This window comes from Cervus canadensis, chromosome 5, assembly GCF_019320065.1.
Source record: "Cervus canadensis isolate Bull #8, Minnesota chromosome 5, ASM1932006v1, whole genome shotgun sequence".
NCBI classification, from domain to species: Eukaryota; Metazoa; Chordata; class Mammalia; order Artiodactyla; family Cervidae; genus Cervus; species Cervus canadensis.
In genome coordinates this window covers 74,663,148-74,690,723 of record NC_057390.1, presented here as the reverse complement: position 1 = coordinate 74,690,723, position 27,576 = coordinate 74,663,148, and the positions used below count along the sequence as shown (strand labels likewise).

The window sequence follows — 27,576 nt, the reverse complement described above, 5'->3', positions numbered from 1 at the left end:
GCGGGACGTGCGGTTTGACGCGGGCCCTCACATCTGGTCGATGCCTCTGGAACCCAGAGGTCTCTGTACCTTTCCAAACAGTGACAATTGCCATCAGCATCCCCTGGAGGCCTCTACATGTCATCTTGGGCCTGGAAGCTTCGGTGAGTATGCTTGGCCACTTAGCATCGGTGTGACCCCGGAGTCGTGCACGGTCAGGGCCTGGGCGGCCTCACCTGAACTAATCTACCAAGAGGACATTAAGTCCTCTTGAGGGCAGAGGGTGTTCTGGGAGCAAGGTGGGCACACAGTCCCTCTTGCTGGACTCCTGGGGTCTCTGGAGCAACAGCCAGAACGCCATGTGGGCCCTGCCCTCGCCAGAACCCCCACTGGGACCACACCCCTTGCAAGTGCACTGTGTTTCCTCTTAGGCCCTCAGCACCCTGGGGTGAGGCCAGGCCTCCTGGGCATGGATGGTCCACTGATCATCTGAGTTCCAACAATGTCAGGGGAAGCACAACCTTCCCAGAGCCTTCCTTGGGACCTCAGGGTACCTAAGTCATCTCTGCCCCATAACCAGTGTGCTCTCTTGAGGGGACGGGGGTTCATGGAGGGAGGAAGAGGAGCCGCCTGCCGACTCCTCTGAGCAAGTGCAGGTATGCTTCCTACGGCCTCTAAATCTGTTTCATGTTTTGGTTTTTTGGCCATGAGGCATGTGGGATCTTAGCTTCCTGACGGAGTTTCGAACCGCCACCTCCTGAACTGGAAGGCAAAGTCTTAACCACTGGACGGCCAGGGAAGTCCCCAGCCCATAAATTTGAAAAGGAACTTCCTCTTGTTGCACAGTGAGGGACGGAGTGTTAATATTGGGACGGAGTGTTAATATTGTTCAAAACCAATTTCCAGGTGACTGAATGAGAGGCTTCCTGTTTACATTTCGCTTTGATAATTGCCTGTTACAACAGGCTGGAGTGACCCGGCACCCCTGCCGGAACCTGGGTGTCTTCAGGCTCCCCTGACTCTGAACTAAGTTCTGTCTGAGCTCAGCCTAGGATACTGGGCTCCTCGAGGGGCAGGTGACATTTCAGCTCCCCTCCTTGCCTCCGGTGCCCGCTTGGCACTAGGTCTCCCCAGCCTGGACTTTGACTTCTTGAGTCCCGCCCTGCCTCTGTTCCGATGCCTTCTGCTCGCATTTGTTTCCTGGTTCTCTCCCCACCCCATCCCAACCCCAGATCTCCTGGAGGGAGGCCCACATTCTCTCATTCTTGCAGGGAACCCTGCCCACACCGCAGACCTGCCAGCGTTCTTTGAAACCTGAGCACCGCTCGGGAAGGGCTGTCCCTCCAGCACGTGGCCCTGCAGGCCTCCCCAGCGCCTTCCTTGAAGCTCCCAGCAGCCTTCCCTCCTGACCGCCCCTTGCACTAACACACTGGCCACCAGGGGCCACAGCCAGCCGATCTCTACTGCTGGTCTTCCTGTGTGTTCCCTAACTGGTCCTGAGTCAACCTTGCCTCCCCAGCCAGAAAGGAGTGCTCCTGGAAGGCCGGGCCATGGCTCAGCCTGCTCCAGCCTCTCCACCGAGTGGCTGGCTGGGTGCCGGGCACAGAGGGGCACTTAGAAGACCTTTAGCAGGTGTAACCTAGGGAGGCTGGGTCAAGGTTGGGGAGGCATGGACTGAGGCTGTGGCCACTGTAGGCGGTGGCCCTGAAGTTTCTGTAAATGACAACAAGCACCAATTCCAGGAAAGAAAAGAAAGAGTCGGATGTTTTAAAATAATAATTAAGAACTAGATCAAAAAGGGTCCTTGACAGGTCACCAGCCACAGCAATACCTCCCCAACCTGGAGCTGTTGAAATTCACAAAAGCAGTGGGTCAAGGGTCTCTGAGCAGTCAAGACTGATGGCATAAACTCCCAGGTGCTAACGCTCATGCTGAGTTGAACCCCTTGGTACCCTGTACTTAGGTATCCCTGCTCTTACGAACATTTGTAACCAATGTGAGCATCTGGCTTGTAAGTTACATCAGATCAGGAGTGCGAATCAAAGTGTCGTCAACCGGCTTTGGGCTGACATTCTGATAGCACAGAGCAGGGACAGCTGACGGGCTTAGTAAGAGACGAGACTAATGACCTATCCAGGGCTGTCAGAGGACTCCAAAAGCCCAGCAGCCCGGGGCCATCCCGCAGGGGCCCGCAGTCGCACCCAGACGAGACTCGCCCTCTCAGCCCAGCGTCACTGTGCAGCCCAGTGTGCAAACAGGTGTTCGTAATGATTAACCTTGAGTCATGAAGACAGGCTAAATGATATTCCAATGACTCTGTTCAAGAAGCGAAGGAAGCACCTGATTCATTTTAAGTTAGTGGCCCTCCAAAACAGTTAAAACTTACTATAGGAAGCTTGAAAAAATATATCATTTACTAACTAGAAAACAGAGTGGTAGCTTCCCTCTTTGGTTTCCTGAGCATTTTGTACACACGCTCTCATTTGGGAGCTGCAATGTTTAGTAGCAGTTCAAATCCAAGTGCAGGTGACTCACTGAGGGTTCCATGGCCTAAGGAAGAGGGCCAGTCTCAGTGTCAAGTGTCCTTGGCGCATCTACCAGCTCCACTTCCTCACGTCTCTCCAGGATGATTTCACCCCCACCCCCGAGGGCTCCAGATGGGTGTCCTTGTCCTGATATTGAAAACATCCTCTTCCTCAGTTGTTCCCTTCCCTCCTGGTCTGTGACCTCACTGCCCCCCCACCAAGGCCGCTGGGCTTGACCTTCATCCATACTGTGTCTCTCCTATAGCAACCTGAGTGCTGGACATCTCACCATTGCTTTTACTTTGGGTCAAGCCCTGAATCTCTTCACATTGGTTCTTCATGAAGAGGATGGGCTGGACACTTATGCCACCAGCACCTCTAATCCAGAGTTAACCATTTACTGAGAGGCAGTATGGTCTAGTCCATTCTAGGGTCAAATTTCCTGGGTTCAGATTCCAGCTCTGCTACCTACTGACTATGTGGCCTTGGGAAAATTACTTAATCTCTCTGTGTCTTGGTTTCCTCCATCTTTAAAATGCACTTAACTCACAGGACTGTTGTGACTATCAAGCTAAGTCTCTTCAGTCATGTCTGATTCTTTGCAACCCTATGGACTATAGCAGGCCAGGCTTTTCTGTCCATGGGATTCTCCAGGCAAGAATACTGGAGTGGGTTGCCATGCCCTCCTCCAGGGGGTCTTCCTGACCCAGGCATCAAACCTGTGTCTCTTACACCTCCTGCATTGGCAAGGGTGGGCGGTTCTTTACCACTAGCACCACCTGGGAGTTAGTACATGCAAAGTACTTAAAATTGTGCCTGGCACTTAGTAAGCATTTGACAAATACTTTTAATAGCTATCACAAGGCAGTTTGCATAGATCATTCCCATAATCTGCCTCAAATCCTTTTTTAGGATGAAAAGTGACAAAGTGAAAGTGAAGTCACTCAGTCGTGTCCAACTCTTTTTGACCCCATGGACTGTAGCTACCAGGCTCCTCAGTCCATGGGATTTTCTTAGCAAGAATACTGGAGTGAGTTGCCATTTCCTTCTCCAGATCTTCCCAACCCAGGGATTGAACCCAGGTCTCCCGCATTGTAGGCAGACGCTTTACTGTCTGAGCCAAGACTGGTTATAAAGAATCTGGAATTCTTTATGCCAGTCCACTAAGGTAGGTGTGAACGTTCCCATTTTGTCGCTGTGACTCTCCAAACACAAAGAAGTAAAGTGATTGACGCTAGGACAGAGCACCAGGAGGTGGCAGAATTGAGATTTGTACCTGGATGCTCTGATGGTTTATGTCCCCGCAAGGTAGGGTGTTGCAGTCCATGGGGTCACAAAGAGTCGGGCACGACTGAGCGACTAATACTAACTAACTAAGGTAGGGTGTTAGGAAATGGAGTCTCAGGGACGTTATTAAAAGTCATGAGAAAAAAAAAAAACAGTCATGAGGGCAGAGCCTCGTGAAGGAGATAGTGGCCTTATGAAATATGTCCTTCTGCCATGTGAGATTACAACTTAAAGGCACTGCTCTGAACCAGAGGCAGGTCTGTGCCTTGATCTTGGACTTCCCAGCCTCCAGAACTGTGAGAAATAAATGTTTGTTGTTATAAGCCTTTCAGACTCTGGTGTTTTGTTATGTTCTCCTGAACAGACCAACACACTGGGTCTACCTGACGTCTGAGTCGTGATCTTTCCATGACCTCATAACTGCCTCTCTCAGTAGAAATGTTCAAGAGAAGAACTCCCTTGGGAATGTGAGGGAGCAGTTTTCCCACTTCTGTTTGTTTGTTTTTTGGCTGCCCTGAGTCTTCATTGCTCCACGTGGGCTTTCTCTGGTTGCAGTATTCAGGCTCCTCATTGCCATGGCGTCTCTTGAAGCGACGAGAGTGACCGTGCACTCTAGAGCCTAGGCTTCATTGTTGTGGTGCATGGGCCCAGTTGCCCTGCAGCTTGTGGAATCTTCCCCAACCAGGGATCAAACCCATGTCTCCTGCATTGCCAGGCAGTTTCTTAACCACTGGACCACCAGGGAAGTCCTGTCTTCGCACTGCTGAAAACTGGAGTTTCTGCTTTCAAATCCTACTTCGAGACTGAATCACCCAGATATTACATGTTTAGAACCTGAGAAGGAATGTTTGGGAGGATGGAGTACTTCCAGTTTTCAACAACAGAGCTCAAGAGGCAGAGGTTATCCATCATCACTGTTTGTGGTGTTCTGGTGATCCAGCACTATGTAACCATCCCCTCAAACCTTAGTGGCTTGAAACAATGATGACCATTTTATTATTATCTCTCACAGTTCTCAGGCTCAGCTGGGTGGTTTTCATTCAGGGTCCTTCATGAAGGTGCAGTCAGATGCTGGCTAGGTCTAGAGTCATGTGGCAAGTCTCCTCACTCACATGGTTGGTGGCTGATGCTGGTGGTCAGCTAGCACTTAGTAGGAGCTATGGACCAGAACACCTTATATGTGGCCTCTCCGTGTGGCCTGGACTTCCTCACAGCATGGTGGCTGGATTCCAATAGCAAGAGTCCCTGGAAGATAAAATGGAAGCACATGGCATCTTTGCAACATGACTGTGGAAATCATCTAAATGCCACTTCTGCAGTGACCTCTACATTAAGGCAGTCACAGAGTGAGTCCCAGAGTGTCAAGAGAAGTATGTCCCAATAGGATATAACATGGACGCCATCTTTGAAAATTACAGTCTGCTGCATAGCAGGGTTTCCTGGAAGAACTTTCCATTTGAAGGAAAAAGGTGACGAATGGCAAACTGAAGCTCTAACAAGAACCTCTCCCTGTAGTCACATCTGACGATAGCTCCTCCAGGGACCCGGCCACAAGAGACATGGTTGGCAGCAAGATTTACGGCTCTGCCAAGGCTGTCATTGAAATAAATAGGATTAGGGCTGCAGTGACTTCATCAGCCAGACTGTTCTAATAACATGTAATTTGCAGCCATTCTGTGACCAGCAAAGCTGCTGGGGCATGTGAGTGGGGATGCCTGGTCACCCCTGGGACGAGTCCATTTGCTGGAAATCTGGCAGATCCTTGACCGTGTCCCAGGAGACAGATCTTCAACCCTCCCCTGACTAGCTTTTCTTGTGTGCACAAATGCTGGAGGTGATTTAGCCTTTGAAGTTCCTGAGTCAGCCAGAGCCCCAGAAGATGTCCTCCGTGTTCCCCCAGCTGCTCTTTCTGAGGTCTCAGTCCCAAGACTGGCAGCTTTGGAAATCCAGTCAAACCAGCTGAGAGTTTTCCCATCAGAGAGCATGTGTTCTGGGGTTTGGCTCCCAGGGGACATATGTCCAGCCTCCAGGCAACCTCAGCATCCATCCTCCATCTAGTCCGCTGGCCCTGCCGAGGGGTGGCTCCTGAGATGTGGAGCACAAAATGGAAAGACCGCTACCCACACCAGTCCCATCCATTCCCCAGCCTCCCTGACCCAGCTGGCAGCCGGCTTCCTTCTGGTCTCTCCCCTCGAGCTCCCTGGTCCTGCTGCAGGAAGCACAGCCTCCTCTTCACCCGGCATCCAAGGCCTTTTGTGCAGACCAACCTGATGTTGGTCTAGGCCCTTCCCCTTCCAGCCTGAACAGTGAGTGGCAGGGCTGGCCTTCCCAAAGGGTAGCAGAGCAGGGCGTGCCTTCATCACATCCTTGAGGCTCACACTCTTGTTAGTCGTTTCTGTTCACAGGGGCCGTGAATGATGCTGCAAGTGAACAGGGAGGCCGAGGAAGGGGGCGGGGCTCTGGTCTCCAGGGAGGGGGGAGGTGGGCTCTTGCTGCCAGCCTGGGATATGATGTCACTGCCCCTGGGTTGCCTCTCTGGCCCCTTGCAGAAGTTCATACCGCTGTGGGCCCCCATGATCCCACAGCTTGGGTGCATATGTGCTCAGTTGCTAAGTCGTGTCCAACTCTTTGTGACCCTGTGGACTGTAGCCCACCAGACTCCTCTGTCCATGGAATTTCCCAGGAAGAATACTGGAGTGGGTGGCCATGCCCTCCTCCAGGGGATCTTCCCGACCCGGGGATCGAACCCACATCTCCTGCATTGGCAGGCGTGTTCTTTACCACTGAGCCACCAGGGAAGCCTGACCCCACAGGGGAGTTCCCTTATTGAATGAATTGCCCTCGATCTCAGCTCCTCACCTGGGAATGCTCAGTACAGAGCAGCAATAAAATCCTTAAGTTTCCTAAAATCCTGGTAAACGACACCACCTAGATTATAGGGATCTAGAGAAAGGGTAATAACAATCACCATTTTCTGAGCCTCTGCTATGTTCCAAGTACAACACCAATGCCCTATTCTCAGATTTTATCCTTATAATAACCCACTTTACAGATGAGACAACTGAGACTCGGCAAGTTAAACAGATTTCTCGTTGTGTCATGCCAGCAAATGTTGGACCTCACTGTATGAATCCAGAGCTGTGTGTTTGCACACTCTTCAGGAGAAGTTGTGATGTGGTTCTGACATTCTGTAGGCCTTGGCAAGTGGCCCCTGAGTCCATGGAATAACCCAATCAGGAGCTTCCCATTTCATCCTTGGTCTGCTTTGTTCAAGACAGAACCAGAACCAATGAGTCTGGGCACGAGGAGGACAGTAAGAGTGGCAGGCAGGCTGAGGCTGGTCTGGGGATTGGCTGCCCCATCATGGGGCCCAGCTGAGGCTGTTATGGAGGGAAGTCAGATCTTAGATGCTAAAGGTCCAAAGATAGCGGGGATTCCTGAAGATGACTCCACAAGGCTTGGAGTGCTGCTGGCTATTTTGCATCTTAACCATTACCCAGAAGAAGGCCCCTCCTCATGACTGCCCCTGATGTAGCTCCCTACCCTGCCCTTCCCCCATAAAGTACTTTCAATGGAAGGTGCATGGACTTTAGGTTCCAGTATCTGATCGGCCCACTTATGAGCTGTGTGACTTCAGGAAAGTCACTCAGCATCTCTGAGCCTCTGCTTCTTCCTCTGTGACTATGGATAATCACACCTCATCTGTCTGTTGTTGGGAGTATTTGAGGTCTCCGTTGTGAAGCACTCAGCACCCAGCACGTGGGAGGCATGACGATGCTGGCATTATGGTCCTGGATTCCTCAGAGGGCAGGACACTGTGGACAGGTTGGTCAAGTCCCAGTCAGAGTGTAGACGATCCTGCACAGTCAGCAAAATTTCCAATGGGACCTTGGATGGGGCTGGTGGCTCAGACGGTAGAGAATCCACCTGCCAATGCAGGAGACCCGAGTTCTATCTCTGCATCGGGAAGCTCCTCTCGAGAAAGGAATGGCCACCCACTCCATTATTTTTGCCTGGAGAATTCCATGGACAGAGGAGCCTGGTGGACTACAGTCCGTGGGGTCACAAAGAGTTGGACAGTATTGAACGACTAACACACACACACACAGACAGACACACACACACACACACGCGCGCGCACACACACGCACACATGCACACGCACACACGCACACACAGACACAGACACACACACACACACACAGTGATAGGGCCCCCAGGCTGATTGAACGACTAATACAGACACACACATGCACACACACGCACACGCATACACACACACGCACACACACACACACACACAGAGACACGCACACACAGTGATAGGGCCCCCAGGCTGGTGCACAGGACGGGCCTTCCTCAGCCAGCAGGGAGAAGCCACCAGGGGGTGAGAGGCGATCCCTAGGGAGGTTTGGTTCAGCAGAGAGGAAATAAGAAGTGGCTTTGTCCTGGGCCTCCATCAGAATGGGCCAGGACAGGGATTCAAACCCAAAACTGTTTACCCCTTTCTCTTGCCCCAGCCAGAGAAGGAAAAAGTAAGTGGGCCCGATGGTGCCGGACCTCTGTTTGTTGGGAACCCAACCCAGCAGAGTTCTGTGTGAGAACTGAAGAGAGCGCCCTGCCCTCACCCAGGGAGCCTGACAGGGGCTGGGAGCCCCGGACAGGAAAGGCAGGTTTCCTGCTGGCCTGGGGCTCTAGAGAGGCCAGGCCAGACCAAGAATTTCCGGCAGAACAGACCCACTTCTTGCTGCCGCTGCCGCCGGCCAGGGCTGCCACCCTTAGACATGCGTGCCCGGGACCCTGGGACCCTGGGACCCTGGCCCCACAGTCATAGTTGCTGATGCGTCAAAACGTGGGAAACAACCTTCTTCCAAAAATCTGGAGCGGGGAGAGGATGGGGCCTGCTGGATCCAGGGCTCTCTAAGCACACACCCTTTGCAGGTCTTACTCCACTTTGATGCCCAGTGCTTCTCCAAGTGGACCCAGGGGTGGGGAGGGGCAATGGAACAGCCCATGTCCACTCATGGGAACAAGGGAATTCTCGTGAGCTTTCTCCACCACCAAAAGACAGTCTTGAAACACCCGCTAGGGAGGGACAGATGACAGGGGAAGTGGCTGCTCTGGGCCCTTTGAGGCCTGCCTTGCCCAGAAGTGTCCCTCAAAGGCCACCCTGGGGTTCGGTCCCAGATCCCGCCCCAGACCCAGCTCCCCACCCTCAAGGCCCGGCAGAGGGTAAAGGCCGCGTTCCCACGCCGCGCCTCCTGGAGCCAGGCCAGGGCCCAGTCAGTGCCTTTCAGAGCTGCGCCAGCTCAGGGCCCCGAGCACCTCAGGGTTTGGTCTGAGGGGAATCAGTCAGCTTCAGTTACCTGCCAGCAGGACCCACAATCAATGCCTCTTTATTTCCTGAAAAGTTCCACGCTCGCAGCCACGGGCCCAGGACAGACTTGCAGTCTCTTCCCATCCAGGCAAACCCCTGGGCTCCTGGTAGAAATGGAGAGTTATTCCACCCCCTACACACACAACACTGGCAGCAATGAACTGAATCTCAGGCCCTTGACCACGGTTGCTGGTTAGCAGGGGTCAGGGAGTGGGGGAGCGCTGGAATGACCTGAGGACCTGAATTCGTTTATTTGTTCAACAGTTAGGAGTGTGCTTGAAAGTCAGGGCACTGTAGTTGCCTCAGGGCACGGCAACCATCCACACAAACCCTGAGAGCCCCGGGAGCTGACGGGCGCCAGTGAGTTCTCTGCCAACGAGAGGACTGGATGAAGTGGTCCTGAGGGACCCTCCAGGCTGGCCGTGTGTAGTCCTTGGTCATTGAGTCCTGGTCTCTTCTTGTTGTTCAGTCGCTCAGTCATGTCCAACTCTTGGAGACTCCAGGAACTGCAGCACACCAGGCTTCCTTGCTCTTCACAGTCTCCTGGAGCTTGCTCAAACTCATGTCCATTGAATCAGTGATGCCATCCAGCCATCTAGTCCTCTGTCGCCCCCTTCTCCTTCTGCCTTCAATCTTTCCCAGCATCAGGGTCTTTCCTAATGAGTCAGTTCTTCACATCAGGTGGCTAAAGTATTGGAGCTTCAGCTTCAGCATCAGTCCTTCCAATGAATATTCAGGAATAACTCCCTTTATGATTGACTGGTTTGATCTCCTTGCAGTCCTGGGACTCTCAAGAGTCTTCTCCAGCACCACAGTTTGAAAACATCAGTTCTTCTGGGCTCAGCCTTCTTCATGGTCCAACTCTCACATCCATACATGATTACTGGAAAAACCATAGCTTTGACTAGATGGAATTTGTCAGCAAAGTAATATCTCTGCTTTTTAATACACTGTCTAGGTTTGTCATAGTTTTTCTTCCAAGGAGCAAGCATCTTTTAATTTCATGGCTATAGTCACCATCTGCAGTGATTGTGGAGTCCAAGAAAATAAAATCTGTCCATTGTTTCCCCATCTGTTGCCATGAAGTTGTGGGACCGGATGCCATGATCTTAGTTTTTTGAATGTTGAGTTTTAAGCCAACTTTTTCACTCTCCTGTTTCACCTTCATCAAGAGTCTCTTTAGTCCCTCTTTGCTTTCTGCCATAAGGGTGGTGTTATATGCGTATCTGAGGTTATCGATGTGTCTCTGCTAGGAAGAGCCTTACCACCGGGGCTGATTAGGAAGAGAGATTTTAGGTAGCCTTGGCCATTCTGGCTGTCACGGGGGCAGTGCCCATATGCCATTGGTCCATTCACAGGCAGGAGAGGTCATGACTGACAAGATTAGACCCAAAGTTGCCCCTGAGGACACGCTCTAGGGCTGCTGCTCCAGGCCCTCACGTAGTTGCTTGGCTGGAAGAACCTGACAGTCAAAGATGAGCAGCTCTCCAGGCCCCAGCCCTTCCCCCAGGGACCCCTTACCTACCATGACCAGGTCAAGGAAGGACTTGTTCTCTGGCCTCCCATCAGCCATGGCCCTGGAGGCAGACACAGGAGCACTGGAGCTCCTTGGAAGTGTCTGGATGAAATTTTCCAACAGAAAAACCCAGCAAGGCCTCAGCCAGTGGGGTTAAGGGCAGCTGGTCAAGGCTCTCCAATCAGAGCCAGTTCAAAGAAAAGCCTCCATGAGAAACTGGCTGGTGTCCTAGAGATTGGGCACTCTGGTCTCCTGGCATTTGTATATGTGACCCCTCACCTGCCACAGCCCCCAGCCCTTCACAGGAGGTTCCTGGGAAGCCAAGCTCCTCCACAGCCAAGTGGGGGAACCAGGATGGGGTCCCAGGGGCACCAGGTCGTCTGGCGCAGGAGGGACAAAGGCCCCTTGAGAACCAGAGAGCAGGACCAGAGGCTGTCAGGGTGTAGCCAAGGCTGTGTGTGCCCTTCCCAGAGGGACCCGCTGTGGGCCAGCTCAGGAGGTCTCCAAAAACCTGCGCAGGGTCTCTGAGGGAGCTGGGCCCAGCAGGGACCAAGCCCTGCCCTCTGGGTACAACACCTGTCAGACCCTGGCAAATCGCTGAACTTGTCAGAGCCTAAAAATCAAGTGAGTCAGGGAGATAAGACACACACTAGCCAGTAAACTCATGGGCTCATGAGTCACTCCACTTCCAGGCAGTAGATTGTCACCTCTGTTTCCGCCTACATCACACACAGGTAGAGGCCCCACAGCCGACTGCTGGGACTCTTCCAGAGGTGTGGTGTGAGATCCGGGGATATGACCTTACTGGCAAGGATGGGGCAGGGAACAAGGAGCACCCAGGACACCGAGGCAGCCTGGGTAGAGGTTCTAGTGCTGTCCTGTGCCTGCCCTGTGACCTGGACAATTTCAGCTCATCCAGAAAATGGGCCTGTCCTTCTCTGAGGAAATATCAGGTGAATCAAGGGAAGCACATCTGCTGAGTGACTAGCAGGCTGCTGTGTACACTTGCACGTGTGAGTACACACACACACACACACACACACACACACAGGAGGAACTGTCCCTCCTGTGGTTGGTGTTTTATTGCCTGGTCCAGCAGTCCATTTCTCTATAAACATGCACAGTCACAATCAGGGCCGTAGTCACTGTTAGGCACCAAACTGTGTCTCCTAAAATCGGCGTGTTGAAGGCCTAACCCCCAGCTCCTCCAGGTGTGACTGTTTTGGGAGATAGAGTCTTTAAAGAAGTGACTAAGGAGACTTCCCTGGTGGCCCAGTGGTTAAGATTCTGCACTTTCAGGGCCGGGGACGAGGGTTCAATCCCTGGTCAAGGAACTCGGCTCCTGCATGCTGGGCCACACAGCCAAAATGAAAAACAACAACAACAAAATCAAGAAAGAAAAATAAAGAGGTTGTTAAGGTGACATGTGGTCGTGTGAGCCCTAGTACAATCTGACTGGCGCCCTTGTAAGAAGAGACACCAGGAAAGGCCATTCAAGGCTGCAGTGAGAAGGTGGCCATCTGTAGGCCAAGGAGAGCGGCCTCAGGAGCAACCAACCCTCCCGACACCTTGATCTTGAACTTTCAGCCTCCAGAACTGTGAGAAAATAATTTGTTTTAATTTATTTTTGGCTATGCTGGGTCTTCACTGCTGTGCATCAGCTTTCTCTAGTTGCAGTGAGCAGGGACTACTCTTCACTGTGGTGCCTGGGCTTCTTGCTGCGGTGGCTTCACTTGCCGCAGAGCATGGACTCCGGGGCGCAGGCTCCGGGAGTTGTGGTGTGTGGGCTCAGTAGTTGTGGAGCATGGGTTTGGCTGCCCTGAGGCATGTGGGATCTTAGTTCCCAGACCAGGGATTGAACCCATGTCTTCTGCACTGGCAGGCGGATTCTTAAGTGGACCGCCAGGGAAGTCCATTACATTTTTGTTATTTAAGTTCCCAGTCTGTGATGCTTCATTATGGTGGCCCCAGGACACGGATACTCTTACTCACCAGGCTCACCCACAGGCCTTCCTGGCTTGTCCTGGTTAGCCCCTCTCAAGGCCTCCTCGCCGGTGTTATTTCCTTGGACTTGTCCTGCCCACCCTCACATCTGGGGGCTGCTGGGGGGTCACCCTCACCATCTCCTGTAGGGCGGCTCGTTCCCGGCCAGACCAACAGCCCTCTCAAGCGTCCCTGGGGCTCGGGCTTCTCTGGCAGCAGGCTGACCGCGGGGCCTGCTCCTGCCCAGCAGGCTTGGTTAGCCCCTCAGCAGGGACCTGGAGCCAAGTGTGGGCACCCCTGATCTGTACCACTTCTAGCCCTCAGCCCACCTAGTCCTCTTCTTTCTCCCGGTTCCCGGCCAGACTGAGAACCCTTTCAGGAAGGCTCAGCGGGTATTCCCAGAGGTTGGCCTCTCAACATTCCTCCATTCTTCCAGCTAGCGTTTCCATCCCTCGTCTAGCTGACCCGGGCATTCAGAAGGACCCGACAAACAAAGGAGCATTGGGAACAGTTAGAGGATCAAGAGGACAGGTGTGCGAGCCCATCTGCCCACCGGCCTGGGCCCTGGGGTCGGGTCTCCATCAGCTGGCCCTTCAGCCCCAACAGGCTGGAAACAACAGTGCCTTCTCAGCGTGACCCCTGACTTGCTAACCTCTGACCCTGCAGCCACTGAGGTGGCCGCTCTGCTCAGAGGGCCCTAGCCTGAGGTCAGGAGGCTCACCACTGCTGGTGAGGAGCAGAGGTCAGAGCTCCAGGGGATACTCTGGCCACCAAGGGTCATGCCCAGAGGTCATGAGAGAAGGCGGACAAGCTTCTCTTGTCCAGAACCACGGTGTCCAGAACTAAATTAACCTCAGGCTCTTTTGTATCCAACTCTAGGATAGAAAGGGTCTGCTTTCTCTCCTCAGCTCCCGAGGATGCTGTCGGCCCTCCCCTCTCAGGAGGAACTTCCCTTGAAACTGGAGACCTTCTGACTCTGCCTGAGCTGGTCTTGGTCATCCCAGCTGCCCTCAGGGAAGCGATGGGCAAGGGGCTGGTCATTCTGGCCAGGTTTGAGTGAAGGCTTCCCATTCCTTGGACGGACAATTGCCCTGATATGTCCACTCGTTCATTGTTTATATGTCCGTTCGTTTATATGTCCATTCATTTATTCATAAGAAACTACAGAGCATCTCTGTCTGAGCCAGCCTCTGTGCTAGGCTCTGCCCCAAGGTGGGTGGGAAAGCCCTGGAAAGGCCCCTTGTTTGTGTAGGGACTCATGACTAACATGAGTGATGAAGGAGCCCTTTCTCTGGAGGCAAGTGGGTACCTGACAGTGAAGGAGACACACATGCACCCCAATAAAACTCCTCTGAGAAGCTCTTTGTGACCAGGCTGTTTGTCTTCTGAGCAGGTCTGGGGCCAGGACCCAGCAGCACACCTTGTTATCTTTGTGTTCCCAGGTCCACCACTTGGGAGTGCTTATTCTAGGCTGAGCTGGAGCAGGGTGTGAAGAGGGGTGAGCATTCAACACAATGACCTCACGCCTCTTGCCCACCGCCAGGTGGTCCCCCTCGCCATCGAAATTGCTGGTGTCTCTTGAGTGCGGAACACGCCAAGGTCTGGCGGTGGAGGGACAGGCCTCTCTGCAGGTGAGGCCAAGATCATCAGGGGCATCGGGCCATCTCATCCTCTTGCCCTGACCCAAGCCCTGGTGCCCAAGGGCCGTGTATCCTAATTCTCAGCCTCTGTGCCTGCACCCGCGTGGCTGAAAATGGCTGTGAGGCTCACACACTGCTGACTGATCTCACTCAATGGCAGAATTCTCCACTGGGCTCCCAACAAGGGTTCTCTCTCTAGCCCCTGACCTTTCCACTCCACCTTCTTCTCTGTCTTCTAAGGCCACATGTTCTTCAGCTCATCATGTCATTTCCTATTACACAGAGAAAATAGAAAATATTGGAAGGAACCCATTTTCCCTCCACCAAAACATTTAGGCCCCTGGCATCTGTACCCAGGGACTGGCCCACCATCCCAACATCTATCTAAACCCAACTCTGTCTTGAGCTCTGGATCCCATTCCTCTTGCCTTCTCAGGGTCTCTCTTCATGAAATGTCTTATTATCTTCCCTTCTTTATCATAATATCCCCCCTCTCCATGGGATCTTTCCCACAGCATACATAAATTCTCTAGGAGCTCACATCTCTTTAAAAAAAGTGCTATGAATGAACTTACATACAAAACAGAAATAGACCCACAGACATAGAAAGCAAACTTAATTTTCACCAAAGGAGAAAGTGGGGCAGGCAGGGAGGGATAAATAAAGGATTAGGGATTAATGTATACACACTACTATAAAATAGAAGGCTTCTCCCATGGCTCAGTGGATAAAGAATCTACCTGCAATGCAGGAGACACAGGAGACATGGGTTCAATCCCTGTGGCAGGAAGATCCCCTGAAGGAGGAAATGGGAACCCACTCCAGTATTCTTGCCTGAAAAAATCCCATGGACAGAGGAGCCTGGCTGGCTACAGTCCATGGGGTCGCAAAGAGTCAGACACAACTGAGTGACTGAGCTCACACACATCTAAAATAGAAAAAGGACAAGGACCTACTGTGTAGCACAGAGTATCATACTCAATACTCTGTAACTACCTATAAGGGAAAAGAATCTGAAAAATAATATATATATGTATAACTGAATCATTTGCTATACACCTGAAACTAACACAACATTGTAAATCAACTATGCTTCCATAGAAAAGAAAAGAAAAGCAAATCAAACAAAAAATTTCCACCTTGATGCCCCTCTCCCTCCAGCAGCTGTTGCTCCCATAGGCCTTCATGGTAGAATTTCCTTAAGAAGCTCTCTCTATCTGATGCTCTCACCTCTTCACTCCCATTTTCTCCAAACCCAACCCCATTGGCGTCCCATTACTACTGCTCCATTAAAACCACTCTTGTCAAGGTCTCTCCAGCGACCTCCACGTTGTTGAAGCCAGTGGTCACTCCTCTGCCTGGTTCCTGGATCTACCAGCAGCAGTGGGATGACTGGCTGCATCTCCTCATTGAAATGTTCTCTTCTCTTGGCTTCAGCGAAAATCACCTCCCCGCTTTTCTCCTTTCTCTCTCTCTCTCTGCCCATCACAGGCTCCTCTGTTGGTTTCAATCAACCTCTACATGTTGTCATGTGTCAGGATTGGTTCTAGACTTTCTCCTTTCCTCCAGACACTCTCTAGATGATCTCCTCGAGGCTTTAAAACCATCCATCTGCTGATGCCTCCTACACCTGCATCTCCTACTCCTACCTCTCCACTGCGCTACAGGCTCACATCTGCTTGTCATCTCCGTTTGGATATCTACCAGGCATTTCAAAATTAACATAGGCAAGCCAAAACTTTTGCTTTCTGTCCCCACCCCAATCTGGTTTCCCCCATCTTTGTAACTGGCACCAGTGTGGACTTGTGTGTGTGAGGACGTGGGGCAGGCGTGGGTGTGCGCCCGTGACCAGAGCGGAGGTGATGTGTGTGCCTGTGTGTGTGCTAAGCAAGTGCGTGCATGAGGGAGCAGAAAGGCAGGCTCTCCAGGCAGAAGGACCAGTCCGAGGGCAAGTCCCTGCAGGGCTGGAAGGAGTGTCCCTACTTTCTCCTTGACGCCCAGGCACATGGGTGGAAGGAGGACCCAGCTGTACCCTCTGCACATGGTGGCTGGGGTCTCATGGTGTCATCTTGAGCAGGATGTCTGCATGGCTCAGTGCTATTTCTTCAGCCACAGAGGCCTAAGCCCTTTCATTTTTGCCTCCCCAGTGCCTAATCCAGGGCCTGGCACATTGTCAGAACCCGGTGGTCATTAAAGGAATAAGTGAAGAAATGGATGATCTGGATCCAGGTGATGGCCTCCAAGTCGCCCAGGGAGGAAGTGAAGACAGCCCTTCTCCAGGTGGGCAGGTCAGAGGCTCTGCAGGTGCTGTTTTCAGAACCCCCTTCACTGTGCTCTCAAGCCCTCTGGCTCTTTGTAGGTTCAGGTGTCCCCACCTGAGACAAGCTTTCTACGTCTCCTGAACCTGCTCACAACTGTTAGGTCTCAGCTTGGACCTGGCTTCCCCAGGAAGCCTGCCCAGCACTTTCTCCCGTGCACTCTGGGCGGGTGCCTCTTCGAGGTGAGCCCCGGGAGCCGTCTTGGCATTTATGGACGTGCTTATCACATTGCAATTTAAATGCCTATTTCTCTCCATCATGCCTCCATGTTTGGGCCTCCGGGGTTGGGACCATATCAGATTCGGTTTTGGTTTTATCCCCACTGCCTGACCTCTATTTGTGCATTTATTCAACAGTAATATATTGAGCATCCTCTAATGTGTCAGGCACTGTTTCAGATGCAGGAACTATGGCAGTGAACGTAAGAGAGAAGTTCCCTCCCCTCCTGGAGCTTCCATCTTAGTCAGGGGAAAGAAAACAAAACGAGTAAACAGATACTCAAAACAGATCATTTCAGTGATGATGAGTGCTGTAAATAGAACATATCAGAGTGACGCAGCGAGAGGGCCTGGAAGGGTCAGAGAATGCTGCCTTGAGGAGGTGATGCTTGTGCTGAGGCAGGCAGTGATCTCAGGGAGAAAATTCCAGGCAGGGAAACAGCTAAGGAGCTCCCCCTAAGGTGGCCCTATGTGCTGCTCCCCAAGCTTGAATGGTAGGATGAAAGCTGATGTAGAGGTAGAGTGGTGGGAGAGGCAGGTTGGGGCCCTGTTGTGTACAGAACTGCAGGTGAGGAAGCCAGGTTTTATTACAATAACAAGAGGGAAGTGACACGATCTAAAGATGACTGTGGCTGTGATGGTAATCTGAATTGTAGGGGACAAGAGGATTGGGAGGCTCTAATAGCCCTGTGGGTGGGACTGTGGCAGGGATGGAGAAGAAGAGGATCAGGATATACTGAACGGAGTTCACAGAACCTGGTGATGACTCTCACGTGGCGAGGAAGAGAAAGTGGGAATCCTGGATGCCTTCTAGTCTTGAGAATGGAGTCCATGTGCCCCTAGGTCCTCACTCACCCACTCCATCCCAGCGTGCACATACGGCTCACACACCACACTCCCGCCCTGCAGAGGGAAGAAGCTCCCTCGCTTGGGAGGACTCAACACATTTTTAATACAGACAAGCCAGCATGAGGTAATATAATCTGAATGATAACATATCACGTAATGGGATGATTCAGGCAGGCTTCTTGGAAGAGGAGAATTTGAGCCAAGTCTTGAACAAGGTCATGCACTGGTAAAAATGAGGAGGCAAGGAGTTTGTTTCCAGATTTAAACTTTTTATTTTTTATTTAAACTTTTATTTTGTATAGCCTATTAACAATGTTCTGAAAGTTTCAGGTGAATAATAAGGAACTCAGCCATATATATATACGTGTATCCATTCGCCCCCAAAATCCCCTCCCACTCAGGCTACCCCCTAACTTTGAGCAGAGTTCCCTGTGCTATCCCGTAGGACCTTGTTGGTTATCCATTCTAAATATAGCAGTGAGTACATGTCCATCCCAAACTCTCATAACTTTCCCTTCCCTTCATCCTTCCCTCGGCAACTGTAAGTTCATTCTTTAAGTCTGTGAGTGAGGCTTTGTTGTTTTAAAGACACAGTCAGGCTCTTCAAGCTACAAAAAAAGATGATGTATTGACCTATGGAACTGATACATCAGGGTGGGTGTGACGTCATACCGTCTTAGATCCAGAGGCTAGAATGATTCCAACAGAACCCTGTCCATCTCTTGTTTTCTCTTTTTTTTGGCCAAGCCACATGGCTTGGGGGATCTTGGTTCCCCAACCAGGGACTAAACCTGGGCTCTAGGTGGTGAGAATGCAGAGTCCCAACTATTGGACCGCCAGGGAATTTCCTCTGTCTCTGTGTTTCCTAACTGGGTTCTCACCACCTGAGAGGCCATACTGACTTTAGCAATTCAAATGGACAAAAATTGTCTCTCCCAAGAGCTCCAGCAGAAAAAGACTTGGAGGAGTCAGCTAGAGCTGACTTCTTCCAAGGTCACAGGGCTATTTCTGAACCAACCCTTGTAGTCAAGATATGGAGTTCTCTGATTGGCTAAGCCTGAGGCATGTTCCTACTTCTCAAGCAGGCCAAATCCCACCCAGACCACATGAAATGAGTTTCCTAAGGTAGAAAAGGGCTCTGTAATCAGAAGTGGAGGGTGGTTACTAGACAGGTTAATTACCAGAGGTCAAATACCCCTTCCTTAAATACCAGCCCCTCCCTTGGCTATAGCACTCCATATTTTTAACCATTTCCACATGATTTATCCAGTTTGCTTATCAGGAGATAATCTTGAGCCAAGTATGGGTATCAGCCTTGTTTTACTCTAGACCAAGAGCACTTTCAGATATGGAAGTTGATTTTTCTGTTCTACTACCATAGAGGCTAGAGAATCACCTTGGAGTCCTTTGAGCCCTCTTCTCTAGAAGGACAAATGACCTTGGAGCTCTGGAGTAAACCTTTCTCAGAAGAAGGAAGTAGGAGTGGAAGTGAGGGATCAATTCTTGACACACTAAGGCTGAGGTGTCTTTGGGACACCCAAGTGGAACAGCCCAAGATCCAGTGGGGTATATGAAAGTGGAGCCTCCCCTTATCGTGGCCAGACACCCACTGCTCGGGTCTGAGCTTCTTTCCCCGCATGATAAAGTGATCAGTCCAGGGGGACCCATTCCATTCATAGTGGGGCTGAGGCCCTGAACACAGGTAAGACATGAGGATGGGGTGGGGGAAAATCCTGTAAAGAGATCCACCTGGGTTGGTCCCCTCTGTGCCAGGGAGAGTCCAGCCAAGAGGACCTCTAGGCCTGAATCCATCCCCCATCACTGCCCACTTCTCTCCTTGGTGCCTCGGCTGTCACTGCTGACACTGCAGGCCTACGTAAGCTGGCCTCCAAAGACAGTCCCAGTGATGCACACTTCCCAGCGTCTGTGCCCTGATGCAGTCCCCTCCCCACTGACTGTAGGCAGGCTGGTGATGTAACAGGAGGGAAAGGGGCAGGGCACCACTGTGGAAAGAATGACGCAGCATAAACCGACTAGAACCAAATGGGACCAAGATGGCAGACAAGACTAGACCTCGATCCTCAATCAGCAAGTGAAATGGCACACCCAGAGGTGCCATGACAGTTCCAAGGCACTGTTAAAAGACCAAGGAGTGGGTGGTGGTCCAAATCCTGGAAACCTCCACCCCTTCCCCAAAATAGTTGGAATAATCCTCCCACTCATTAGCTTATGAAATTACCCAGCCTATAAAAACTAACCACGCCACATTTCACGGCCGTACTCACCCTCTGCGACGGCTCACACTCTGTCTGTGGAGTATGCTTTTCTCTGAATCTGAACACGTAAGAAATCAGGCTCTGACACCAGGTACCATGGGTTTTGGCTGGGTTCAAGTCCCAGGCAGGGTTTTGGCTGGGTTCAAGTCCCATTATGAAGTAAATGGTTTCAGTGACATACACTACTCAACAGAATGTGGCAGAAGCGATTCCATGCCAATCTCAGCCTTAGCCTTTAGGAGGAACGGCAGGTTCCACAAGGAACGGCAGGTTCTACTTCCTCTTTCTTGGAAGTTTCACTTTTGAGATCCCTGAGTCACTGTGTAAGATGTCTGGCTACCCTGCCAAAGGGCCCATGTGGAGAGACCACATGGAGAAGAAGAGAGGACTGGCTGACTCAGCATCTTCGTCAGCCTCTAGACGATTCCAGCCCCTACCTCTACCTAAATGCCCTGCATGAGAGATCGCCAAGCAAGACCAGCAGCTGAACCCAGTCAACTACAGAACCACAAGAAATAACAAAGCAGTGGTTGTTTTCAAGCCCCTGTTTTGGGGGCGGTTTGTTATGCAGTGATAGACAACAAAAAACAATCTCCCTGCTGGAGAGATTGGCTGGTATTCCTGTCTTCATGCTGCCTTCCTCCCAGCCCCCGAGACCTAACATGGATAAGTCAGACCTAACATGGATAAGTCAGGACCACGTGAATCATCATGTTACTGACCATTCTGAGCAGGTTGGCCAGTTTTTGGAACAAGTATAGGAAGGGGTTGCACATGCTGTCAGATTCCAGCACCGAGCTTCCAAACAACTCACAAAACCAAGTTCCCATGGGGTTGGAGACCAAAGCAGGGGGACCACTTGGATCCTCAGCTCCACCTCCATTGCTGGCCCAGAGAAGCAGATGGCGAGTTCAGGTGCCATTCAGATGCCCTTGCACAGCTCTGAGATTGAAGGCTGTGGTATAGCGGGATAGGATGGGGGAGCCACCTCCTACCCTTGCTCACAGGGAAGCGGGCCAGCTGATTGTAGCTCTGCCACCTTGGTCCCGCCTAGGTCTGCACTATATTCCCCACCACACCAGACCTGATCCCTCTGCTGCAACCTCCATGCTTCGTCCTGGACTGTCTCCTTCCTGACTCCCATCTTTTCCAGGCCCAAACATCACCCTGCAACTGTAAGCACTTCTCAACTCTGAGGAATCTTTCATTCTCTTTCCCCCAGATCTCCAGGATCATGGGGTCATAGTCATAAGCAGCCTGTAGTCACTGACATGTGTCATGTGTGACTCTTGCCCCACTGTCAGAGCATGAGCTTCTATGATAGAAGCTTCTATGATAGAGAGCAGGGACTATGGCCTCACTTTCCTTCTAATACATTCATTAGTGAATTCATTCGCTCATTCATTCACTCAACAATCCACCACGTGCCAGAATCTCTGTTTGGTGCCAGGACATAAAGTGAAAATGTATTTTTCCCTGCCTTGGAGTCATATTTGGTACATTGTCCAGTTAGACAGTCATATGTGGAAAGAGAGAGTTATTGCCATAATGTATGTTATATGTAGAGGCTTTCCTAGTGGCTCAAGACGGTAAAGAATCATGGGCAGAGGAACAGGCAGGATGCAGTCCAAGGGGTCACAAAGAGTCAGACATGATTGAGCAACTAACACTTTTTGTATCATATTAATAAGATGGTGGAATGGAGGTGTGTACACAATGCAGCAGGAACACTGGCAAGTCCCCAAGGCAGCCTTGCAAGAGATGAATTCACCAGGGACTGTTGTATACCAGGCTCTATTCTAAGCACTTCATTTATTTTTGTTTCCTTTTTCATTATTTTGAAGTGCTTATAAGTGTGAATTATTATTATTCTAGAATGGGTAAATACAGACAAAGTACAGAATTCAGAAGGTGTTCATGCCCCTTTGAGCCTTTCCAGAGAGCACATCTTTGTCCAGATTTTGTGCCTTCCAGATATACTGTTTTACACATAAGTCCATGTGCACACCCCCAGGACTACACACACACAGTTTTTACATAAATGATCATACAATATTCTGCATCTCTGCTTTTTTTCCAAGTGAAAATCTTGAAACTCATTTCATATCACTGTAGATACACCTCATTCTTGGCTAATAACTGCACAGTGTCAGTATTCCATTATCTGAAGATACTGTAATTTCAGGTCAGTTCAGTCACTTTGTCATGTCCGTCTCTTTGCGACCCCACGGACTGCAGCATACCAGGCTTCCCTGTCCATCACCAACCCCCAGAGCTTACTCAAGCTCACGTCCATCGAATCAGTGATGCCATCCAACCGTCTCATCCTCTTTCGTCTCCTTCTCCTCCTAGCTTCAATCTTTCCCAGCATCAGGGTCTTTTCAAATGAGTCAGTTCTTTGCATCAGGTGGCCAAAGTATTGGAGTTTCAGCTTTACTATAATTTAACCAATACCTACTAATGGCTATTCATGCTTATTCTAATTGTTCACAATTACAAATAATGCTACAATGAATAACCTTGTGCACATATTATTTTGAATAAGTGTCACATATTTACAGAATAAATTCATAGAAGTGCAACTACTGGGATAAGGGTAGCTACATTTAAAATGTTAATGACCTCCATCTAACATTTAGTCCTTAAAAACCCATCACTAAGCTCTATAAAGCTTTTCTTCTAATCTCCTAATAGAACTCCCTTCCGCCACAACCCAAAGAGCCAGGTGGGCAGAGGAGAAGAGTGAAAAGACAGCCCTCCTTTTTAAAATGCTCCTCTTTTACCTTTAAGTATAAATTTCATGTACAAATACGTACTATATATAAAGTATAAGTAAAACAATAATACAATAGCATTTAGTAATACAGATAGGAAATTTACAGATAAATAAATAACAAATTTAAATATAAAATTCGACAGGAGGACACACAGTTCAAGAACCACGTGCAGCTGCCTTGGGATGGCAGGGCAGAGTCTGCTCCAGAAGGAAGGGCAGGAAAGCTGGCCAGGTTCCCCAGTCAGAGTCCTGGGTGGTGCCTCGCCTGCTGCAAGTTCAGGTTCATAAACCCATCAGCAGCCTTTTTGTCACTGCCTCCAGAAGAGCCTGACGATGGGAGACCGGATTCAGCCCTTGGGGGAGGGGCTTCCCAGGGGACTGTGACACCCGGAGGATTAGAAGCGGCTAACCAGGCAGACCGGGAATGAGGAGGCGCCCAGACAGAGGAAGAGACGGGCAGAGGTGGGAATCGGGAGGCATTCTGAGAGCTGGTATGGTTCAGAGCGGCTGCAGTTTGTGAGGTTGGGTGGACAGGGGCGAAGGGAGGGCACACCTGAGGCTCGGCCCTTTCTGATACATTTCATTCATCTTCATCTTTCGCACGAAGTGACCAGAGTCTCACCTGTGGCCAGGCAATCACAGGTGAGACCGAAACATCGGTTTCCTGCACTCTCCGTGCAGCCCCACCCAGGGTTCAGACGTCCGAGACCCAGCCCCCTGCTCCTCAGCCTGGTGACCCCAAAGGGCAGTCACCCTTGGAGACCTGGCATCAGACAGTCCCCATGGGGCATTGCTGGGGCATCCGTGCCGAGCCCGTGACGGGAGAAGGCTGACCAACAGAAAAGCTCTGGGTGTGCCAGACCCCACCCCACCGTGTGTGGGTGTGTGGGTGTGAATTACCCTTTCTCCACCGAGCCCTCAGAAACTTTCTCCAGGATTTACCATTCCTCCTTATCTCAGGTGGCCTTTCGGTGCCTTTGACCTTACAGCTGGGTGAGGCAGGAACAGAAAGGACGGGGGCTGGGGAAGAGGAATTTGCCCTCCACTGTGTCTTGAGCCTCCAGGCCTCCAGGGGAGAGGCTCTGCCTCCCTGAATTGCCACCAGCTGGGCCCAGACCCCATCATCACCCTGGTACCCACAGCTGGCCTCCTGGTCACTGCCTCCGAACACATCCACAAGTGAAATGTGGCTCCCTTCTGTGTCGCTCTGCTAGGCTGCTTTCACACAAAGGCACATTCTTTTCAATGACTGAAAAGGCTCTTCATCATCACAGCCGACCTGTCTGCCCTCATCTGTCCCCCTTCCCACCACCCTCTGGGCTCTAGGCACCATGTCCCACAGCCATTCCTTGGAAGCACGGAGGCTCGTGCCTTAGTCCCTGTGGCTGCTGTAACCAATGACCACAGACTAGTGGCTCTAGACAACTCAGGTTGATCATCTTCCGGCTCTGGAAGTCCGAAGTCCAAAGATGGGTCTTAAGGGGCTGAAATCAAGGTGCCAGCAGACCGATGTCCCTCCAGAGGCTCTAGGAAGGAACCCATTTCTTTACCTTTTCTGGCTTCAAAATGCTACCCGATTCCTTGATTCGTGGCTCCTTCCTCCATCTTCAACACCAGCAGGGTAGCACCTTCAACTCTGTCTGGTCTATTTCTGTGTTGCACCTCTCCGACACTCCTGCCTCTGTCTTATAAAGGTCCTGGTGATTCCATTTAGGGCCAACCCAGATAATCCAGGATAATCTCCCATCTCAAGAGTCTTAATTTAATTACATCTGCAAAGTCTCTTTTATTTACCATGTCAAGTAGCTCATTCACACGTTTGGGGAATTAGGACATGAACATCTTAGGAAACCATGATTCTGAGCTTAGGCATGTGCCTGCCCCTCTGCACTGGGATAGGCAGGATAATGGCTGATGGAGAGGCCGTGCTAGGGCTCTGATCCAGGCCAGGCTCTGCTCGTCAAGCTGTGTGCATGGGCCGGGGTTTGCATATTCCTAGAGGGGGACCTTGGTTTAATTCTCACAAAGGTACCATGTGGGCCAGCAAAGGCCCTGCCTGCAACACCCGCCCCTGCCACCCATCCCTCCATGTGGCCACGAGCTACTCGGGCCTGAGGACTCAGCTCAGTTGGGATATTTCCCTGACTCTCCCCTGTTCTCCACCCACACTCCCAGCTAAGTTAGCCACACCCTCTCTGGGTTCCCAATTCATCCTGAGCTTTCCAACTCCCAGCACCAACCTCAGGACACTGGGAGTGTCTGTCTGTGAGTCTGCCTGCGTGAGATCTGAGCCAGGGCCAGAGCCGTCCTCCTCCCCAGGCCCTATCATCTCTATTCCAGGGCAGAAGCCTCTCTGGGCTCTTCCAGCTCCTTCTTCCTTGGCTGCTTTCTGTGTGCAGCCTCAGGTAGGCCCCGTGAGGGAGGCAGGACGGAAGCCGAGTTGGTCCTCACCTGAGAAGGGTTCCTGGCCCTGGGGAACCCCAGAGCAGACAGTAAGCAGGCTGAGGACCTGTGGCCAGAGGTTGGGAAAGCAGAAAGTATTCAGAGAAGAAAGTCCTTTGCTTTATAAAAACCCAGGATTGTTGTCTACTGTCACAAACATCCCCAAGTCTGAAGAGCTTCATGCAGTCTCTTGATCCAACTGGGGGAGGGAAAACCTGCAGGGGACAGCCAGTCAGAGGCAGGAGACCAGACAGGGGGCTGGGGCTGCCACTCACAAGAGAGACAAGGTGCCCCCAGACAAGGAGGTGAGGCTAGTGGAAAGGGAATTGACGGAACTTGGGGATAGGAGGAATATGGGATGAATATGGGATGAGGGTGAAGATGTCTGTGACCCCCGATACGGGTTTGGGAGGTAGGGAAAGGGTCCTTGTGAGAACACTAATAGAAAAGGCTACCCACCACATCTCCTGGCCAGGTGTTGAGGTTGGGAAAACCCAAAGCCTAAGACAAGGACTTGGGTTCAACTAGTTTATTTGGACCATCATTCAGGAAAGGACTGGTTACTGGCCTGGGAACCCACCAGGAAATGTGTGGAGCGTGTCTTAGGATTGTCCTACTGGAGGATGAGAGTCAGGCATCTCTCCATGGACACCCTGACCCCCAATGTTGACAGTGGTGCGTGAGACCATTAACCACCTTTCACTTCAGGGTGACACTGAGTTTTCTGTAGCTTCCGAGAAAACCTTGGAGCAAAAAAGCAGAGACCAGCTGTGGCAGAATAGAAGGAACATGAGTAACATGCCTGGAAGTATGCAGCATCAGTTTAGTTGCTCAGTCGTGTCCGACTCTGTGCAGCCCCATGGATTGCACCAGGTCAGGCCTCCCTGTCCATCACCAACTCCTGGAGTTTACCCAAATTCACATCCATTGAGTCGGTCATGCCATCCAACCACCTCATCCTCTGTTGTCCCCTTCATCTCCTGCCTTCAATCTTTCCCAACATCAGGGTCTTTTCCAAGGAGTCAGTTCTTTGCATCAGGTGGCCAAAGTATTGGAGTTTCAGCTTCAGCATCAGTCCTTCCAATGAATATTTAGGCGGAGAAGGCAATGGCACCCCACTCCAGTACTCTTGCCTGGAAAATCCCACGGACAGAGGAGCCTGGTGGGCTGCAGTCCATGATGTCGCTTAGAGTCAGACATGACTGAGCAACTTCACTTTCACTTTCATGAATTGGAGAAGGAAATGGCAACCCACTCCAGTGTTCTTGCCTGGAGAATCCCAGGGATGGCAGAGCCTGGTGGGCTGTCGTCTATGGGGTCGCACAGAGTCGGACACGACTGAGATGACTTAGCAGCAGCAGCAGCAGCAGTTAGATCTGCTTGCAGTCCAAGGGACTCTCAAGAGTCTTCTCCAACACCACAGTTCAAAAGCATCAATTCTTCGGTGCTCAGCTTTCTTTATAGTCCAACTCTCACATCCATACATCACTACTGGAAAAAGAGCATAGCTGTGCTGAAGCCAGGTGGGTGAGGTGGGTGGCCTGGCCCCACAGAGCATCTGCTCCATCCACCCACCTCCATCCCCTGTATCCCACCCCCCATGCACACCTGCTGCTCCTCTGAAGGGGCAGCATGGCCAGGGGCTCCTTGCCTCCTTACACTGCAGGCCCAGCTGCTGTCAGGGAGAAACCTGTCACTGGTCTCTGGTCCAGCACCTTGACGGCCTCTCTGAGTAGGCAAGAGGGGCCCAGGACACAGTGTGGATGGAGAGGGAGGACAGTGGGAAGGCCGGATGGCTCAGACCAGGACCTGAGAAGACTCTGGGATGTTGCCTGGACCCCAAGGCGACCGGAGGGCTTGGAGAGGGGAGGGGGTGATGAAGCATCAAGCAGAAGGCACCCAAGCGGCAAGGTAGGAGGCTGGGTGTGAGAAGAGAGGGCTGCCAAGAATTCCCACCCCCAAGCAGATGTGCCTGGGAGAGGGGGGACTTGAAGAAAAGAACAGCTAAGGGTTTCGGGTTAAATGACAGCTTTAACACACATCCAGTTTCACTTTTCCCCCACAGTCTTACAGTAGAGAGGAGAGTTGGCCTGCTGGCTCAGCGGTAGGGCATCCACCTGCCTATGCAGGAGATGTGAGTTCAGTCCCTGATCCAGAAGATCCGTATGCTGGGAAGCCTGTGAGTCACAACTGTTGAGCTTATGCTTGAGAGCCCAGGAGCTGCAACCCCTGAGTCCGTGTGCCACTCCTGAAGCCCATGCGCCCGAGCGTCCACACTCCGCAAGAGAAGCCAAACTAGAGAAAAGCCTACACAGCAATGAAGACCCAGCACAGCCAAAGTTGCTCGCTAAGTCGCTTCAGTCATGTTCGACTCTCTGCAACGCTATGGA

At 51.5% G+C, this 27,576-nt stretch overlaps 1 long non-coding RNA gene across 2 annotated transcripts; it reads left to right on the top strand.

The window, feature by feature from the left end:
- Window positions 1-9: 9 nt before the first annotated feature.
- LOC122442652 lies at window positions 10-27,576 on the top strand. Of its 2 annotated transcripts, none has more exons than XR_006269688.1 (3): window positions 10-143; window positions 16,455-16,587; window positions 27,252-27,576. It is a non-coding gene; the product is annotated as an uncharacterized LOC122442652 (long non-coding RNA). The 2 variants fall into 2 exon arrangements; XR_006269689.1 differs by lacking the exon at window positions 10-143 and adding an exon at window positions 14,133-14,298.